Here is a 20,952-nt window from a genome sequence, read left to right as displayed (position 1 = left end):
TCTCCTTTAGGGGAAAGAGGAAAAAGATGATCAGATGTTACTTTCCTGAATGCTTAAGTTAACATAAATAGATTTACAATTTTTTAGTGTTTTTCTAATATCCAGTAAGGCCAGAGTCCCATTCAAAAATCTAGGAAAAGATTGGAAGTCCAGAGAGATTTTCTAACTTGACTATATACTTTTGCTTCCATCCCTATGATGAAGTCAATTACCAAGACTGTCCCAACTTATCCTAAAAAATGTGCTATTTCTTTACTTCTCAGTGTTATCATGTTAGTTCCATTGCCTGCGGAAATCGAGGGAGTGAAATGGAATGGATCAGAGACCTACAAATAAAGTGATCAAGAATGGATTTCTGGGCAACTCTTTGAAAATAAAATCCCTTGCAATAAAAGAGCATAAATGTCACACTCGGTGTTGTACAACAACTCGAAGTCTGATTTCTTGCAGTTCAGACTTCTGAATTACAACCCTGAACAAAGAAATAAATGAAGACCTTCAAACATCAAAATGAGCGTCCCAAAGTTTCCAACCGAACCCTTCCAGGCAATAATGTCTCTATAGCACTCACATATCTAATTTTCCAATCCTAAGCAGAGTAGAAAATATACATAGCATAACAGGTTGGAAGGAGATGGCTCTTAAAACCTGGGACAGTGACACCAACAAGCTATGGCAGTGGATCATTAGACTGAGGCCATTAGACTGAGCAGAGAGAGATGAGGCTGATTCCCAAGAGAAAAAAAAAAAAAAGTGTATTTCTGAAAAATAGGAGCAATGGGTATTCACAAGGATAACCCTGTATTATAAGAAAAAATGTAAATGATAGCAACCTACTCTGTTTAAGAAAACAGAGATGTGTAAAATTTTTCTATTTAAAAAAGTGTAAGATATATTTTATTGCTTAAAGAGGCAAGTTTATGTCATTAAAAAATATATATGGAACATTTCATTCCCTAGTATAGCTCTTTTTGTTGTTCTTTTTTTAATTTGGAAAAAATTAGACATGGTTTTATAGTGACATTAAAAATCAATCTAGCCAAAACTACTCAAGACAAATACCTTAGAAGGAAGGATATTTGTTGTTGAATATTTTTTCTAGTCTAGATCTCTTAAAATAAAGATGTTCTCTGTCACTGATCTTAGCTATATACTGTATTTGTCATCTGGAGTAAGGCAGAGTTGCTCATATTTAACTGGTTTACTTTGTAATGCATCATTATAAGTGACCAAAAGCATGGTACAGGAAGTTGTTTGTGTGTTTTTTCATTGCTTATGCAACTTCCAAGCAGAAAATGTTCTTGAGACCAGATGGTAAAGAACAGTCAATTGCAAGTTCTATTCTCCAGATGTATTGATGTTTCACGTCTTCTTGAAGCCAGTTCAAATACATTTGTAAATTCAAGTCTTAACTTTTAGTAACCCTTTCTCTTCTGCTAGCCCCTATTTCAACTGACCAAGAATTGGGCTAGAATATTTGATTACAGGCTCTCTGCAGCCAGCTGTACCATGGAGTGGCAATGCCATGGCCACATAATTCAGCCAGGTAAAAGTTCATCACATGTGCTTTTGCGCATATCTGGTCACTGAGCGACAATGAGAGCTATGTGTTTATATTTATGGTACCAAACCTCTGTTCAACTTGATCCTTTCCAAGAGTGCACTTTATAAAGACAATTAAAAAAAATTTTACCTGGTGTTTCTACTTGATGTGTAGGGTTTGTTTGTTTGTTTGTTTGTTTGTTTTTTAATCTGCTCAGCAATTTGAGTTTGCTTGGAACACAGATGAGTTAAGAGAAAAAGCTGTTTTTAAAAAAAAGTCCCTAGTAAGTGAAAATGAAGATACTATATCTGAATGAATGTGAAAAGTTGTCCCCTTGTATATTTTTAAATCTTCCCAAACCATCCCCAGTTCTCAGCCAAATGCAACCTACCCAGATTGTCTTCAGGAAAGTAGCAATTCACAGAGATTTGCAGTTACCCGTATATCAAACTGCACTCTCTCTCCAGTCCCTGCTCACAGCTCCACCATTTTAGAATATGGTGAGATATGCCAGAGCCCTACCATCTGTTTAATGGGCTAATTATGTTTACCACATGCCTACTTCACAGGAATACCATGGGTGAGGTTGCCAAACATCATACAAATATATATGTTTGTATATATAGATATAAAAATATACACATAAATAAAATCATATACATGTATAACAGCATCCAGCATTCCTTAGCTTCATTCTATCTTTTACTATCAGAATGTATCATGGCCCATCACTTAAGCCCAGCGAGGTACTGGCAGAGTTGATCGTAATGCGTGGTGTGGCCGTCAGACTGAGGGAGACTGGGGGGAGGTGAAATTCAGATTTTATACACACACCTCTGTCTTTGCCTTATTAATCTGTGCCCCATTTTCTTTCTATTAAAATCTTGATACTTTAGCTTCATAATTAGTGCAATCAAACTTCATGGTACTGTACATTGCGATATCCAGTGTCTTAACTCTTACTTTTAAGAAAGAATATCCTTCGCTTTATTGAAAAAAAAAAAAAGTCAACTCTAAAAAAGTCCTTTCTGTACAAACTACAACTTTTCTTTACAAGGCTACAACTTTTATTTTTTGTACCACAGTTTCTATATTGGTCCTGTTCTTAAAGCTAGCATTTTTTTTTTCCTTTTATGAAGAGGCTGCAACTCTTTACAACCTTTTTCTCTGGTGTTCTCTGAGAACTTCTTAGATATGTATTCTCAGTGACTCCAGTTATTACAAGGGCTAATTATCGATTGCTAGCCATGAAAATTATCACTGGGTCCCAAGTTGGGTCAACCTAAGTTGCTTCCCGGAAATGGGGCTTGAGCTAGGTGGGTCTTGAAAGATAGGGGGAATTTTGAGCAGTAAAGGGAGGAAACAGAGGGCATCCTAGGTAAAGGGAGTCAAACCAGCAGAGGAACAGGACACAGATGGAAAAGAGCGAGTCATGAGTAAATGGAGTGCCCAGGCAGGATATGATATAAGCTCCAGGTACTGGGTTTTCTTTGTGGCTCCTTTGTCTATATAAAGCTATCTCGGCAAGCCCTGAACCTTCTTGGCTTCGAGAATGCAGTGGCCTGAGAAAGACTGGGAAAAATATCCACATCTGTACAACAGACTATAAACCCCATATGTAGCATTCCATATAGTGAAAAAGAATAACAACATATGAAGCTATCATTGATATAACATTTTATTTAGTCTTTTCTAAGATACAGAGTTTTTTTGTGACAAAACAATAAGTTTTTCATCTATGCGTTGGGTATATGGGTGCCACTGTACTAGTCTTTCTAGTACTTTTTTTTTTAACATCTTTATTGGAGTATAATTGCTTTACAATGTTGTGTTAATTTCTGCTGTATAACAAGGTGAATCAGCTATATGCATACATATGTCCCCATATACCCTCCCTCTTGCGTCTCCCTCCCACCCTCCCTATCCCACCCCTCTAGGTGGTCACAAAGCACTGAGCTGATCTCCCTGTACTGTGCGGCTGCTTCCCACTAGCTATCTGTTTTACATTTGGTAGTGTATATATGTCCATGCCACTCTCTCACTTCGTCCCAACTTACCCTTCCCCCTCCCCGTGTCCTCAAGTCCATTCTCTATGTCTGCTTCTTTATTCCTGTCCTGCCCTTAGGTTCTTCAGAACCTTTTTTTTTTTTAGATTCCATATATTATGTGTTAGCATATAGTATTTGTTTTTCTCTTTCTGACTTACTTCACTCTGTATGACAGACTCTAGGTCCATCCACCTCGCTACAAATAACTCAATTTCATTTCTTTTTATGGCAGAAGTATTTTTTAAAGCTTTTTTTCCCCTGGGTGTTAGAATGTTTTCTTATACTCCCTTAACTGAAGTAAATTATTCAAACAGAGCTGTTTTGTTTTATTTGTTTGTTTTTGTTTTTGCAGCTTTATGCTTACCAGGGATTTCATAAACAAGTTGGAAGAGAAAAAATAGCCAGGACATAAATATAGAAATAACCCAATCTGATAAGCTTGCATGAGCATGAGTGAGGGTCTGTGATGAGGATGAGAAGAATCTTCATCAGTGACGGAATGATTGTGTTTTTAATGTTAGGCGTGTAAGTCTGATTTGAGAAGAGACACGGATATGGAAAGGAAGAGAGAGTTATTCCACTATCATTTTATCATGTACACAAGGAAAAATGACTTGAAAATTTACTATGTGACTTCTAGAACCTAGAAACCTAAAACCCGGTGCAAACCACATAGACACAGATGAAGGGAAAGCCACCTGTTTACCAAAACAAGAGGAAGGGAGAATTACTTTTTTTACTTTAAAATCATCAAATGTTACAACTGCAAAGAATCTTAAAGACCGTCGCATCCAGCACTCCCATTTTAAATAGGTGAAAAGTGAGACTCAGGAGAAGTTGGATGACTTGTAATATCTACAGCAGTTGACAAACATGGCTGGGGACCCACATTGTCTGATCTACAGTCAGATGCCTTCCAGCCAAACACTTTGTCATTTCTTCAGTTTCTCTGCAGTCGTTTTGGAGAACTCTAACTTTGCCTTATCCTACCAGCCTTGCTTTGTGTATCTTGATTATCAACAAGCTTCTTAATTAATTGCTTTGAAGTTTATTTTAAAATAATAAATTGCTGGATTCTTAGAAATGGTTCTAAAAATTAAGATGGGTTCTCAGAAGTATCCTGAGTAGTCTACAAATACAGAGAAGCTCACTAGATAAATATAGATGCCTCTTCATAAAAATCCTATCATTCCTATAAAAATGGCATGATCGGGCTTCCCTGGTGGTGCAGTAGTTGAGAGTCCACCTGCCGATGCAGGGGACACAGGTTCGTGCCCCGGTCCGGGAAGATCCCACATGCCACGGAGCGGCTGGGCCCGTGAGCCATGGCCACTGAGCCTGCACGTCCGGAGCCTGTGCTCTGCAACGGGAGAGGCCACAACAAGTGAGAGCCCCGCGTACCGCAAAAAAAATAATAATAATAATAAAATAAAAATAAAAATGGCATGATCATATTATTAGATTTTTCAAGGTTTCTAGAGTTCTGGACCTTTGTTGGAAAGCATAAATAGGTCAGACCAGATCTGCTTAGGTATCCCCTCTGAATTGTCCCTGGATGTTCCTAAACTGAGGTGCCTTTGTAAGGAAGACCTTCCCACTGCCATTAGTATCACCAGCTCCTGCTCTCATCAGCATAGCCAGTTACTACATACTGATTGCCTATCAGGTTGAAAAAAGGCTGTACTTCGTGTTTTACTGATATTTCATTCAGTGTTAGAAGAGAAAGAACACGGTGAGAGTCTGGCGTAGCCCAGCTCCCTTCTGTGAACAGAGTCCATCACTGACATTAGGCATTCAATAAATGCTTATTGAAAGGGGGAAAAAGCATCCATCATGTTTCTTTTTCAAAAAAATCTCTGGGTCATTTGAAAATATTACCTCTGAGCTTCTGATACAATGTCTTGTGGTTTGTTTCACCACATACGGTTATTATGATCTACTTGTCAGCCACAATCCAGAAATACTCTTACTGTTGCAGCGCACAATAATATAATAATCCACTCTTACATTTTAAATGTGTCTGGCCCACCAAGTCCTAGCTCGAGGGCCAAACACACCATTGTGAAGGAACTGGCTGACATAGTGCCCTGAAATACCAGGTGAGTGTAATCTCTTCACACATGCATAGAAGAGCCTGGCTTTTGAGACCACGAAAAGGAGAAGAGGCAAACTATCTGCTCTTCCAGAAGCAGGAATCATTCAACAATAGTAGTCAGAGGGAAAAGTCTTTTGTGAAAGAAACTGTGGTGTCTCGTGGCTGTTTTTATTAAAACATTTAGTTCACCAGCATACCAACTCAAAGAGCACAAAGTGAATGAAATAAGAGTCTAGCCCCGTCCGCTACATTCCACTGCTGTTATGTGGGGTGATTTAATGGTCAAGATCCCTACTATTCTGCATTTGGGTATTTGTGAGGAAAATCTAGAACTCATTTCCTTCAGAAACCATATCCACATGGCACATAGCAAGTACTACTAGGCAGCAGTAGTAGAGGTTTTGTTATCAACTCCTGCCAGGTTTGCAGGCTGGGATAACAGGACATTAGTCATTTTCCATCCTCTTCCTCTCTTCTCTCTTCTTTTTTTTCTTTTTCTTTCCCTTCTTTCCTCCTTTTATTCAAAACTCTTCTGCTTATGGATGTAGGGAGTATTCCAAAAGGAAATAGGCAGAATAAATACTATTTTGTGAGCAATGTAACCATTTTGACTTATAACTATATCCATATGCCTTTCTGCATTCCTGAACAGCTGAAGAGCATACAGAATAGCCCAGGCTCTGGTCCTTAAAGTAGGTGTGTCCTAGGGCATTCTTTGATTTGAACTAGCCAAGTCTACTGTTTCATGTTATTGAACAGTCAAAACAGAGAAGGAAGTTTTCCTTCTGTGGTCCTCGCCCAAATGAGTGACAGGATGTAGCCTCTCTCTGTAATTTTCCATGAAGTCCTCCCCTGGTCCAATTTCTATGATATCTAGAGCTACTCGGCTCCTGGGAATGCACACTCCAAAAACATAGCCTGCAGTGATTTTTCTTGGGATGGCCATGATGAGGCAGTGAGGAAATGGAGACATGCATGTTACAAATTTAGATTATTTTTTCCTCATACACTTTTTAACTTGCTATCTAGAGCCATTTTTTTCTCAGTCAAATGGGTGGTTTAAAGAAAAACTTACATTCATAATTTTTGAGTCATTTTTTTCCCGCCTGTCCTTTTGTTTTGCTTTTTGGTCATCACTTTAACGGGTGGTGGAGTGGGGATCATGTACAAAAGACCTCATCTTGACTTACAAGGCAGAGATTATGCTCATAGGGGAAATACAGGTCTTCAGATACAAGGTTCTCCCTCCCAAAGAAAGTGGCTCAGGTAACAGTACCCAACAAGGTATAGCCTGACGAGTGGGACATTGCAGCCATGTTTTCAGTGCTTTTCACTCTCTAGAATATTATGCAATGACTGTAGCCAAGGACCTTTGAAATATCTCTATCTGGTCACCCAAAAAGGAGAGAAGAAAAAGTCCTTGGAAAATTAAACCTATCTGGTGCAAGCTAGTTGCTGATCTCGTGAAACTTCTACCTTCTTCCTATCCCCTGCACACCCTCCCATCGCTGGAGTTTGGGGGTTTTATACAGTAATAGGATGCTAGAGAAGGTGTCTATCTGGTGTGTTTGGATTCCTTGCTGTTTCAAATACTTTGAAGAAGAATGCTTGATTCCTGCAGTTTATAAAACTAGTTTAGTTAAACATGTTGGTCATCAGGCCCTGCGATGCATGATTATTCAATATGTTTTAAAGTTGCCCCAAAAGTCAATCGTGCTGTCCCCTTTCTCCCTCTGCTGCCTGTCTCACTGTACTGTGAGGCACTGGAAGTAGTGTGTGCGTGTATGTCTGGGAGAAGACAGACTCCCTACCTGTAAATGGCTTGCTATTATTAGACTTGCAGTTACCAGGGGTAATATAAGACAATTGAAGCTCTGTTTTTTAACAGAGACATGATTCATGCTGCTTGTAGTAACAGTAACCACCTCCAAACGAGACAGAAACCAGACGCAGACAAAGGCTGGAGAAATCAATGCCGACTCAGTACAGCCATTCTGCTGATACCCTCTGCCTTTCAATCAGAGCACTTAGGTTATCAGGAGAGGAGGCTCCCGCTCTTTCTGGGTCTGTTCTGTCTCCTGGGACTACCAGGCGAAATCATGTGGGCTGGAGCTGTGTACAAGAGAAAACTGGGCCTCGGGAGCAGGGATGTCTGACCTCCCTCCCCAGCTTCCTGTACATCACTCCCCAGGGTCTCCCCCATGTTTCAGACACACCTGGAGCAACAGTGCTTGTTACCTGCACTGTGGCTCAGAATTCTCTGTGGCTTCTACTCAGCAAAGTTGGAACTTGAGTGTTTGGCTCACCCATTCAAGTAACTTTGCTCCAGTGACACTCTGCAGCACGCTGGAAGGGGAGAGGGATGGGGTGAGATTTGAGCTGCCGCCAGTGCTTTAGTACAGCTTCTCCTCAAACCTGAATGGAAGTGGACTGGCTGTGTGTGTAGACACACATGGAGCCCTTTCCTAATTCCTCCAGTAGCTGTTCTTTGAGACTACACTGATTCAGTACTTCTCAGAATGCAAAGCATTTCCACATACATCAGCTTATTTTAGCCTCACAACTTTGGGAGATAGGCCAAGCACATTATTAATCAATACCATTTTACAGGTGAGAGGTTTTATGGCTGGAAGGTAATTATGTCATTCATTGTTTCCTTGCTCATGATTTTATATGACTCAGAAAAGTTAGTGACTTGACCATGATCACACAACTAGTACTTATCAGATCCAAGAAGACAGGTAGTTCTTCTGATTCTCCATCTAGTACTCTGCTTCTCGGATTTGCTACAAACCTTGTTGGCAGCCATGGCATTTTGGGGGATAAAAAAGGATTTTCTGCTGAAAACCATGGTTTTTAGATTTAAGCTCTTCTGCTCATTAGCTGGGCAACTTAAACCTCCCTCCCCCACCCCAGACTTCTCATCTGTGTAACTCGTGGTGGGGAGAAGTCACTTTTGAAGAGTGGCCATGAAAGTACCACGTAAGCTCTGATGGGTGTAAATCAGCGAAAAGATTGCCAGTAGTATCCCCCCATCTCCACCACGTGTGACATCAGAAGAGAGATGCAGAGATCGCAAATTTCACCAAGAACATAAAAGTAAACTATTTTTACAACAAAAAGAAGAAATTAAGATACTTTACTGCAGAAGCTGCCCATGGCTCTCAGAAAGCAACAGCCTTGACCCAGTGGCCTGTGACACATTCAAAAGTCAGGCTACCCTTCATTTTCACTCTCAAGTGTGTAAATTATTCAGAAAGCAACTCTAAACAGGGACATGACAGAAAATTAGCTAAGCCATTTAGCTTCACCCACCCAATAATCTCCCACAATAAAAATTCCAGTTTTAAAAATGCTTATTATTGATTACTACTAATAATAAATAATACATTGTTATGAATTTTAACTAAGGACCAACACAGAATTTTCTATTATAGCATTTTTACCATTATCCTTCTATGTTCATACATTATATAATATAATATATACCTATTTTGAAGTAAGCCTAAGTAAACATTTTTAACTTATAAATAGTTTTCAATTAAATCTTTGGTTTGTATACCACTTTTTATCCAGGAAGATAGCAAAATACTTCACAAACTATACTTTAATGAAATTCATTTTCTCCCCTACCAAAATGTGAAAATCATATGTTGCTGCAGTTTTAAGGAAGAAAACTATACTCTGTTTCTCTCATAATCAAACTCCCTGACTGGGCATCAAGAGACCAAATTTTTAGTCCTAGCCTCACTACAAACTCACTATTAGGGAATCCATTAAGTCCTAACTTCAGAATACATCTAATCTGAAAAACTCAAAGCCCCTTAATATCTGGTTATTGCACACTCGCCTGAGACTTAAAATCTGCTCAGTGGTCTATGTGGTGTGGCAGAAAAAGAGCTTTACAGGAATGATGGAATTCATTGTTTGGGGGTAGCATGTTGTGCTAGCAGCAGCCGAGCTGTCTTAACTTCATCAATGCAACGTGTCTCCAGATTGACCCAAAGAGATAGAGGCTGGAAGATGCCTGGAAGGCAGGAGCACGTTCAGGCCTTTGACATCCTGCCGGTGGTTGCTACCCTGCAGAATGGCATATTCTGTGTCCCAGGCATGGTGATAAGCAGTGGATCCTCGCACAAGACCGACTTCCTTGTGCAGGAAAAGAGGCTTTTCTTTATCATCCAGGTACCACGATTTAATGATCATGAATGATGATTTCCTCATTGGTAGAGAGGCATTTGTTCCACTGGTTCCTTTCATGGGTCCTCTGATGGTCCTAGATTATTTTAGTCTTCTCTCCATTTGGAGTCAACTAATGCAAAGTCTCATCTTCACCTAAGAACAGAGCTGCCTTTGCTCTTCTAGATCTAGCCTTCATCTCCCCAAAGCATACATGTTACCATTTGTGGAGGTGATCATGGTAATAATGGATGGTGTTTCTTCCCCACAAGGCGGTGGTACGTTCACCTGGGCCTTTAGCATATTAAACTGACCCCATAGCTACAGAAATCAAGTTTTGACCTAACATGCCCCAGTGTTAACTATTTCTGTTCACGGCCTCTAATAATACGATTATAACCCCCTAATATTGCACAAAGGGCCACCCTAGGTGCTGGAGTTTTTATAATGTGTAAACCAAGGTCTATGTCCTAGAGATTTACATTCTTACCAGTGATAGAGGACACAGGGGTTAAACTACAACCATTTATCTAAGTGTTAAATGAGTAGCAGAGGTCAGCATGGGCTGAGACAGTTTTCATAACAGATACATGATTGATACGGCCTTGAAAGAAAGGAAAGGCCTAGATAACAAAAAGGTCATAGAGGCCTTCCAAGCAGCCAAAATGGTATGTTCAGAGGCTCAGAGACACGAACGTGCTTAGTCTTTCTGACATTCTGTAAGTTAACCAGTTTAGACCAAATGGAGTGTTGATGGAAAAGAAATCTGAGAGGGCTTATTTGATACAGATTCAGTGAACTAACATACCCAAGCTAAAGAGTTTAGAGCCAGGGGAAATCCATTAAAGCATCTTCTCTAAGCATATTCTGAAGTTAATAAATGTGCCGGTAGAAAGATGGAGGGAGTGGGGGATGGTTCTGTAATCCAGTAAGTTTGGACAATGCTGGGGTCTTCAACACCTTTAATATCCTTATGGGCATTATGAGTTTGTAAGAGAGACATATAGTATTCTGTGTTTCCTGTATTTGTTTGACCAACGAACCATTTTTGAGGTTCTTCTTGAGGTTCTAGTGTTCTATAAAACTCACTTTGAGATATACCAGCTGTAAAGATTTTGAAGGGCAACACTATACTGTTACGATTAATTTAGTACTGTTATGAAGTACTAATAGTACTACTATTTTTTTCTGTCTTCAAGTACAGAAAAAAAAAAAAAAAAAAGATATCACTGATGGAACCAAAGGGAAGGACAGAGATCAGAAGTAGAGAGGATAAACTCCAAGATAGGAGGAGAATGTAGAAAAAGGTAAAGATATATCTTGAGGAAACAAAATGATAAAACTTTAAAGATATTGGAGAAGGAGATGAGAGCCAGTGAGCTTACCACACTGGATGCTGTAGATCCTCTTACTAATGTAGGAGGCAAGGTCATCAACTGAAAAAGAGAATGAAGAATGAGACTTGATAAAGTAAAACGTATGAAGAAAAACTACTGCAGGCTTGTACTCAGAAACAACACTGAGCAAGGAGTAAGGGTACAGATGGCATGCATGTGCAGGGTTTCGTACTGAGAGTGGGAGGGAATGGTGAGTGGTGATATGGATTCATAACTGAATAACATAAGAAGAGGCCCTGTACATAGAAGCCCAGGGGAGCAAGGAAATCTGGAGAGTTGTTGAGAATAGTGTTGAAATGGTTGATCATGGGGTAAGGTCAGACTGGACAAAGACTTCCGGTGAAGCCAGCAAGAGCCTACTAATGGACCAGGTGAAAAGAGTAGGTTCCTTAGGCATTAAGGAAGGGGAATTATCAGGCTGGGATTAGAACACTTGAGGTCAAATGTGAGGCCTCAAAAGAGTAATTTGGAATGAGAATGAGGGCTAAGAAGTAGCTGAAAAAGATGATGATAAAAGTCTGTCGAAAAAAATGGTAATGGGTTTTAAGTTGACATATTAATGAAAGTAGGGAGGGAAAACATAAATCAAGCATAGAAGGTTTTGGAAAAGTTTAAAAAAAGATTGAAGAAGGCATTAGTGGACCATGATGGAGAATCTAATACCATAAGCCTATGATGAGGACCTCAAATAAACCGCAGCGGAATGAAGGCAGGAGATCAGTTGTTTAGTGATCACAGCTTGGTGTAGGTTAAGCCCCAAAGCATTGTGGTTAAAACCTGGCCCTAGAGCCCTGCTTTGTTACCCTCTAGCTTCATGATCTATGGCAAAAAAAACCTTCACCTTTCCTAAACATCAGCTTCCTCATCTATAAAATCAGAATATAAATCCTATCTCTGAAGAGTGAATGTAAGAGATAAAGTTAAATAATGTATAAAAAGTGCCAAGCACAAGACTTGCTGCACAGTAAGCATTTAATACGGGTAGCCAGATTACTGTGGAGGTGATGAAAGCAGGAAGAGGGTAGTGATTTTCACTTTGGAGACAGTGACAACGTGTTCTTCTGGCTAATGCCATTTTGATGTTTCTCCATTTAGCCACAAATGTAATGATTATGTCCAGAAAACATACTCAGTGCGAGGGGCAAAGTATAGATAACTCTGATATAACACCAGATAACATGCTGCACCCTAAATTGTTCTCATGTTGGAATCCGCATTATGGAGGTTAAAGTGACCTTATGACCAGGTTCTGCGGCAGCCTTTTTGGACCGGAAGATTCCAGTATCAAATGACTTAGAGAAGGGGCTTCCATCACCAGGTATTCATTAAAACCAGAAAAAGTATCATCATATGTATAAACACCTATATATGTGTGTATGTGCATATGTATGTGTGTATGTATATATCTTTATCTATATATCTATCTCTTACCTGGTCCCAAAGATCTCTTATTTTAAAAACAAAAATCAACTGTTCCTGACAACACTAAGGCTCCTGGGATGTGCAGTTCTTATTAACAGAGTTTATGAATTGTCAAAGAGGAATCAAGATCCCTGTAGAGAAAATTAACATAGATTTAAAGGGACAAACAGTGAGTGGGACCTTCTATTGGCAGGGCTATCCCAGGGGTCCTCAGGCCACCGGAGGTACTTCTTCTGGACATGGGTATTAACTAGTGGTTAATTAAGGAGCTAAAATTTTTTTAAGTAAAACATTTCTTGTAGCATCAAAAAGCTGAAGATGGGGTTCCTGATTAGTTTTTCTGGCCATGATTGGCGCCTTATTCATTAAATGGTTTTCTCATCAGTTTCCAGGGAGGTGGGTTTGGTAATATAGACTTGGGAATTTGTTTCAGGTAATTAGTTAAAAAGTTAAAAGTCAAACAGATTTCTTTAACAGGTTTAGTGGTTTAACAGGTTGATGAGCTACTTAATTCCCACATCTTTCTTCTCAGGGGACTATTAGAGTTTTAAAGGACTTTTAAAATCATAAAATTCACCTCCTTTTCTTACAGATGAAAAAGCTGAGCCACCTAGTGGTTAAATGACTCAGCCAAGGTCATGCAGCTAGTTCTATGATTTTGCTCTTTCTTTCCTTACTCTTACTTCTTTTTAACGCTCTCCTTTTCTCTTTCACCAACATTCTCTGCACTCACAACCATCTCTCTGTTGATTATTTCTTGCATTTATCCTTGCTTTATGAAATTTCCTGTGCCTCAAATTATGAGCTAGTGGGTCTTTGCCAATTAGTAACCCCTCACCACTAATTCATCACTACCTTTGGGGCGAAGAAAGGAGGGAAGTGGAACAATTTTAAATTTACTGTGATCTTTGAGACAGCTTTCTCTACACCTGGGAATCACTGTTAGACAGTTAAGGTTAGTAAAGCTCATTGAATTTCTCAGAGGAAAGGTGTTATTTGAATTATTACCAGATACTATTGTTAAAAATAACAATAATGGAAAAAAATAGGAACTTCATATGATAGAGACATTATCATTTTAATTTCCAGTTGTGGGATCTAGAAATGATTTTTTTTCACAATGTGCTCTGTGCCAGAAACTCCTTGAATTATGTCTAATGCCCGATGACTTGACAAACTGGCCCAATCAGAAGCCAGGCATGCCGTGTGAGCTGTTAGCCAAGTTTTTCAGCTTGAACTGCTCCTTTGAAAACAACCCTCAGTAGGAAGGTGAGTGTCAGACATAGGACCTGTGGTACCAGATCAGTGTCATCAGCATCACCTGGGAGCTTGTTAGAAATGTAGAACCACAGACTCCATCCCCAGGCACGCTGAATCAGAAATCTTGGGTGATTCATTTGTTCATTAGAGTTTGAGAAAACCAGTACAAGGCATCCTCATCTTCAAATAGAAAGAAGCTAGGAAGGAGTTATACTTAGTGATAGTTTCTGAAAGAGTTCCTTCACCTGAGGTCTGTACTCCCAGTTCTTTCAGTGACTCTGAACCATTATGGAAATAACATAAACCTCTTTCTTGTGCTGAAATCACAGTGGGAACTAGAAATGTGTCCATACTGTGTTGGAGCAGTTGTTGTGTAGTAAAAAAAAAAGCACAGATTTCGAGTCAGAAAGATCTGGGTTTGAATTCTGGCCTCACTGCCCACAGCTTTCTAAGCTTGGAATGGTTCATTAAGCATTCTGAGTCTCACTTTTCCACATCTGTAAAATGGGTATACTAACACCTACAGCATGACATTGCTGTGAGGATTAAATAAGAATGAACTTACACATAAAAATACCTCATGCAGTCCCTAACAACATTTAGACATCTAACAAATTATTGTTACTATTACCTTCTTCATAAGCCTTTGTCAGAGAAGCCCCATCTGTCATTTTAGAATGATTTGGTGTGATTTCCAAAGGGGAATGGCCATACTGAAATGAGATCTCTGCCGAAAGTTCCTCGCAGCAATCTGTGGCAGTGTGTTACATAACAGCTCTGCTCTCTAAGGGCTTCCGAGACAGATCTGCAGAGCTGTCAACAATACAGCAGTCTGGAGTGGAAATGACCCACTGTCTCTTCTGCCTCTGGCACCATTCAGAACCTTGCCAGCTGGGCTCCCAGGGCAGAGTCTTTATTACAGTGATGATGTAAGTGGCAGAGAGAATAGCTGGATTTCCAGATTCTGGGAAAAATGTATGACCCCAGCAGCCTTTTACCTTTTGACTTAAAAACTGAGTACACTGAATACGGACGCCATTGAAAAAGGATAAATGTGAAACCTCATAAAGTCATTTTCACTGAGTCTTTTTAGAGTATAACTACTCTTTAAGTAATGAAATATGACACACCGTGCAATAGTTCTAATTAAAAACCCTCGGGTGTGTGCTAAGGCAAGAGGGAAATAAGAAGAAGGAGAGAGGTGACAATCTGCCCAAAAGTGAAAGGAAAATCATAGCAAGAGGATGTGGAGCTGAGAAAGAGGAGTGTGATTAAAGGACAGAAAGATTATGTCTCCATTTAATTATAAAATGCACAATTGAAATCGAATGTTAGACATACTTAAAATGTACACTTATGTAATTACACAATGGGTGTGTATGCTTCCAGGTGATTTTTCACTGCAATGTACTAGACATATCGACCAGTGATTTCCTTTATCATTTTAATGTAGCTGCCAAGGGAAGAAAAGAGAAGGAAGCTCTGTCTGGTGAAGGGTTGATAACTGTCCAGCCATGTGATGGTTTAGTAAGAACTATGAGGAACTCTTGGGCTTCCCTGGTGGCGCAGTGGTTGAGAGTCCGCCTGCCGATGCAGGAGACACGGGTTCGAGCCCTGGTCTGGGAAGATCCCACATGCCGCGGAGCAACTAGGCCTGGGCGCCACAACTACTGAGCCTGCACGTCTGGAGCCCGTGCTCCGCAACAAGAGAGGCCGCAATAGTGAGAGGCCCGCACACCAAGATGAAGAGTGGCCCCTGCTTGCCGTAACTGGAGAAAGCCCTCGCACAGAAACGAAGACCCAACACAGCCAAAATAATTAATTACTTAATTAATTAATTTAAAATGAATATCTGCTTATAAAAAAAAGAGAAAAGAACTATGAGGAACTCTTGAGCCCAATTTGCTCTTTACATGGGTGTTACTATTTAATGGATCTCTCAATGCATAGCATGGCTCCACCATACTGGCCAAAGAGAATATAATGACCAGTACCACGTTTCTCCTCTGGTGAGTAACAGTGAGTAAGGTGCTCACCTGGGGGAGACAGGTGAAGTCTTGTAGGGCCGGAGGCTAGCATTTAAGAGCTGAGCTTTTCTGGACAAGTAAAATCTACTGAGATCCCCATGAAAAGTCTGTTTTCCTCACCTAGGTAAACACTGTTATCCCCACAACGTGTTTTGTTGGGCTTTACATCTTCAGGAGAAAGAAAATGATTCTGTTTGAGAATGAGGATAGAGAGGAGATTAAACAATTAATGTTTCGTCTACCACAAGAGAAGAACAAGGGATGAAAATTAGAACAGACCTGGAAGCAGTCATCTATCCTTTTCTACGAGTAGATTGGTGATATAATGAAAGGAAAATAAGTAAAAATTTAAACAAGCCTATAGGATAAATACTGGGCAAAGTGAGGTGGGAAAAGATTTATTGGTGTGGCATAATAGCAAGATTGCCAATAACCTATGTTTCTGTAAGATGAATTTAACCATAGAATTACCACAGCATGTTCTCACCAAGAACTTCAGCTGAACCCACTGCTTTTCCAAAGTGTGAGAAATTTCTTCATTCTGCTTTTTCACCCTGAGTTGAATCACCCCAGTGGTATTTGCAGTATTGTCACAGTTGTTTCTGCTGGTAATGCTAAAAAGTTTGCTTCCTTGTTCTTTAAATCCACCCTCATTTTTTAAACATCAGTTAACTATAAAAGGACATTTATTAGTTTGATTTATTGAAGTGAATAAGTGAAACAAAGTTTTTCTTTTTGTGGAACCCAGTGTATCCTTGCAGGCTATGCACCCAACCCCTTACCCTCTCTGGTCTGGTCACTGCTGATGGTCTGCCGGGTCTATTGGTGCCAAGCAACACCGGTAGATATTCAGATTTGTGACCTTTTCTATCAATTGTCGTTGCTCAGCTGCTAGTAAGGATGTGGCCTTGAGCAAGCCAGTTCCCTTGATGTCCTCATCTGAAAAAAGAGGGGCTGGAGTAGGTGAGCTTCAGGGTCTTTCCAGTTCACTCTCAGCTTCCATGACTCTAAGCAAGCATCTTGATTGCTTTTATTTTCTTTAATAAACTTTTTATTTTAGAACCTTTTTAACTTTTTACTTTATATTGGAGTATAGTTTATTAACAAAGTTGTGAAAGTTTCGGGTGTACAGGAAAGTGATTCAGTTATACGTATACATGTATCTATTCTTTTTCAAATTCTTTGCCCATTTAAGTTGTTACATAACGTTGAGCCGAGCTCCCTGTGCTGTACAGTAGGTCCTTGTTGGTTATCTATTTTAAATATAGCGAACTCCCTAACTATCCCTCCCTCCCCACCCTTCTCCCCTGGTAACCATAAGTTAGTTCTCTAAGCCTGTTTTGTAAATAAGTTTATTTGTATCATTTCTTTTTAGATTCCACATACAAGCAATATCATACATTTCTCCTTCTCTGTCTGTCTGACTTACTTCACTCAGTATGACAATCTCTAGGTCCATCTGTGTTGCTGCAAATGACATTATTTCATTCCTTTTAATGGCTGAGTAGTATTCCATTGTATATATGTACCACATCTTCTTTATCCATTCCTCTGTTGATGGATATTTAGGTTGCTTCCATGTCTTGGCTATTGTAAACAGTGCTGCAATGAACTGTATCCTTTCGGACCATGTTTTTCTCTGGATATATGCCCAGGAGTGGGATTGCTAGATCATATGGTAGCTCTATTTTTAGTTTTTTAAGGAACCTCCATACTGTTCTCTATAGTGGCTGTATCAACTCACATTCCCACCAACAGTGTAGGAGGGTTCCCTTCGCTCCACACCCTCTCCAGAATTTATTGTTTGTGGATTTTTTGATGATAGCCATTTTGACTGGTGTGAGGTGATATCTCATTGTAGTTTTGATTTGCATTTCTCTAATAGTTAGTGATGTTGAACATCTTTTCAGGTGCCTCTGGTCCATCTGTATGTCGCCTTTGGAGAAATGTCTGTTTAGGTCTTCTGCCCATTTTTTGATTGGGTCGTTTGTTTTGATGATTTTAAGCCTCATGGGCTGTTTTTAAATTTTGGGGACTAATCCCTTGTCAGTCACATCATTTGCAAATATTTTCTCCCAATTTGTGGGTTGTGTTTTCGTTTTGTTTATGGAAAGACCTTAAAGCTCATCTACCCCAACCCCTCATTTTTCAGGGCGGTTTCCTTTGCTGTGCAAAAGCTTTTGAGTTTAATTAGGTCGCATTTGTTTATTTTCGTTTTTATTTCCATTACTCTGGGAGATGGATCAAAAAAAAATATTGCTGCACTTTATGTCAGAGAATGTTCTGCCTATGTTTTCCTCTAAGAGTTTTATAGTGTCTGGTCTCACATTTAGGTCTTTAATCCATTTTGAGCTTATTTTTGTGTATGTTATTAAAGAATGTTCTAATTTCACTTTTTTACATGTAGCTGTCCAGTTTTCCCAGCACCATTTATTGAAGAGACTATCTTTCCCCTATTATACAGTTTTGCCTCCTTTATAATAGATTAATTGACCATAGGCATGTGGGTTTATTTCTGGGCTTTCTATCCTGTTCTATTGACCTATATTTCTATTTTTATACCATTACCATACTGTTTTGATGACTATAGCTTTGTAGTATAGTCTGAAGTCAGGGAGCCTGATTCCTCCAGCTCCATTTTTCTTTCTCAAAATTGCTTTGGCTATTTGGGGTCTGAATCAGCAGACATCAGCTGAGCACTAATCTGTGTGCAAGGCATTGCACACTATGGGTACAAAATAAAAAGTACACAAAGTAAAAATGGCCTCTGCCTTCAAGAAGCTTAAGTGGGGGGAGACAAATTACACAAATAATTGTTAGAGTCCATAGAACGTGGGAAGGGAGTGGTGCAAAAAGTGCTTAAGGATTTGAGAAGGGCACTTTCCTTTGGAAAATGTCTCATAAGTGAGGTGGTGTTTGGATGACCCCTAAAGAAGCTCTGTGTAGACATTGGGAAAGGGGAGGAAAGACCATGCCCATGGTGGGAACAAATGGGACTTCTGCAGTATAGAATGCACTGTAGAAAAAAAGAGTAAGAAATTAGATTGGGGCTATATTGTAGGAGCCTAGAATGCCAAGCTGAGAAGTTTGCATTTAATCCAGTAAGCAAAGAGCAAAGGAGTAATGTGTTTAGAATGGTACTTTAGAACAGTAAATGTAGTGTTGTTGTGAAGGATGGACTAGAGGTAAAGAGGATCTGGGGGAAGGGAAGCCGGTTAGGAGGCACTCACAGAAGTCCAGGCAACAGGTGATAAAAGGATAAACAGGTGTTGGGATAAAAAGTGAGTATTGATTCACAGCCTGAGTAAAAATCACAGGAGTTGGCAGCTGATTGGATATGGGAAATGAAAGAAAAGGAGGAACTAAAGAAGACTCCTCAATTGTAGGCACAAGTAACTGGACAAAGATGGTACCAGTAGCAGGAACTGGGAAGGCTGGAGAAGCAATATATTTTGAGGGAAGGGCAACGAATTCTGCTGGAAACTTTCTGAATTAGAAGTGCCTGTGCAGTGTATGATGGTGACGTGAGCTTCTCTGAGTTAGAGGCCCCATGTTATTCATCTTTTCTAGGTGCCTAATAGAGTCTATGTAAACAATGAATGAATGAACAAACAAGCAAATGAGTCAATGAACCGATAACCAGCAGTTATTTAGAATGCAGGTCTGGAGCTCTGTAGACAAATGAGGACTAAAGATAGCCATGTGGGTGTTCTCTATGGAGAAGTGACTGTTGAGGCCATGGAGGGTGGCTGTGTAGGCAAAGCTTGAGGGGAGAGAGAGAATCTTGAGGCCTGTCTGCATTTAGGAAACAGGAGAGAAAAGGCAGGCCAGTGAAAGGGCAGAAGAGAACTGAGAGTGGGAAGTCTGGATGGTGCAGCGTCCCAATGAGAAGGCAGGAGAGTTTCCGGAATACAGTGGTCATCAGGGCGCAGTGCGGCCAAAGGGGAAAGTCCTGGGAAAAGACCTGTGGGCCTGAGGCTCTGAGACAGACAAGGGTCCATTCTGTAGCCCCTGAGGCTGAACTCCTCGGGGTTAGAGGATATGGCAGAAAACAGAGGCTGTAGTAAAGGGTGGAGAGAAGGCAAGAGCTCAGATACATGGCCAGGTCAGTGGGCGTTTTTAAGATAGGCAAGAATCTCAGTATGGAGTTTCCTTAAAAAACTTCAAATAGAACTACCATATGACCCAGCAATCCCACTACTAGGCATATACCCTGAGAAAACCATAATTCAAAAAGAGTCATGTACCAAAATGTTCATTGCAGCTCTATTTTCAATAGCCAGGAGATGGAAACAACCTAAGTGTCCATCATCGGATGAATGGATAAAGAAGATGTGGCACATTTATACAATGGAATATTACTCAGCCATAAAAAGAAACGAAATTGAGCTATCTGTAATGAGGTGGATGGACCTAGAGTCTGTCATACAGAGTGAAGTAAGTCAGAAAGAGAAAGACAAATACCGTATGCTAACACATATATATGGAACCTAAGAAAAAAAAAGTCACGAAGAACCTAGGGGTAAGATGGGAATAAAGACACAGACCTACTAGAGAATGGACTTGAGGATACGGGGAGGGGGAAAGGTAAGCTGTGACAAAGCGAGAGAGAGGCCTGGACATATATAGACTACCAAACGTAAAATAGATAGCTAGTGGGAAGCAGCCACATAGCACAGGGAGATCAGCTTGGTGCTTTGTGACCACCTAGAGGGGTGGGATAGGGAAGGTGGGAGGGAGGGAGACGCAAGAGGGAAGAGATATGGGAACATATGTATATGTATAACTGATTCACTTTGTTATAAAGCAAAAAAAAATCTCAGAGTAGCAATGAGAGAGAGATTGCGGTGGAATGAACACTGGAAGAAAAGTCCTCTGTGGCCAGGCTTCCCGTACCCTCACCCTCCACCTCAACTCCAACTCAGGATCACACCGTCAGCTCCACACTGGCGGGTGCTGTTGACAGCTTCACACCAGACAG

At 40.1% G+C, this 20,952-nt stretch overlaps 1 protein-coding gene across 18 annotated transcripts in view; it reads left to right on the top strand.

The window, feature by feature from the left end:
• The window catches only part of ZBTB20 (zinc finger and BTB domain containing 20), an 830,948-nt gene that overhangs the window by 737,570 nt on the left and 72,426 nt on the right, over nt 1-20,952 (top strand). Inside the window, exon 1 of one of the 18 annotated variants that reach the window (XM_081234528.1) lies at nt 13,924-13,953. The exons of the other annotated variants lie outside the window; for them this stretch is intronic. The gene's annotated coding sequence lies outside the window, so the exon portion shown is untranslated. Of the gene's footprint in view, nt 1-13,923; nt 13,954-20,952 lie in introns of those variants that run through there. 18 annotated transcript variants of the gene reach the window in all.

The sequence above is a fragment of the Mesoplodon bidens genome (assembly GCF_964165515.1).
Source record: "Mesoplodon bidens genome assembly, chromosome: 5".
NCBI classification, from domain to species: Eukaryota; Metazoa; Chordata; class Mammalia; order Artiodactyla; family Ziphiidae; genus Mesoplodon; species Mesoplodon bidens.
Note: the sequence above shows the minus strand (reverse complement) of the source record. Positions and strands in the feature narration are given on the sequence as shown.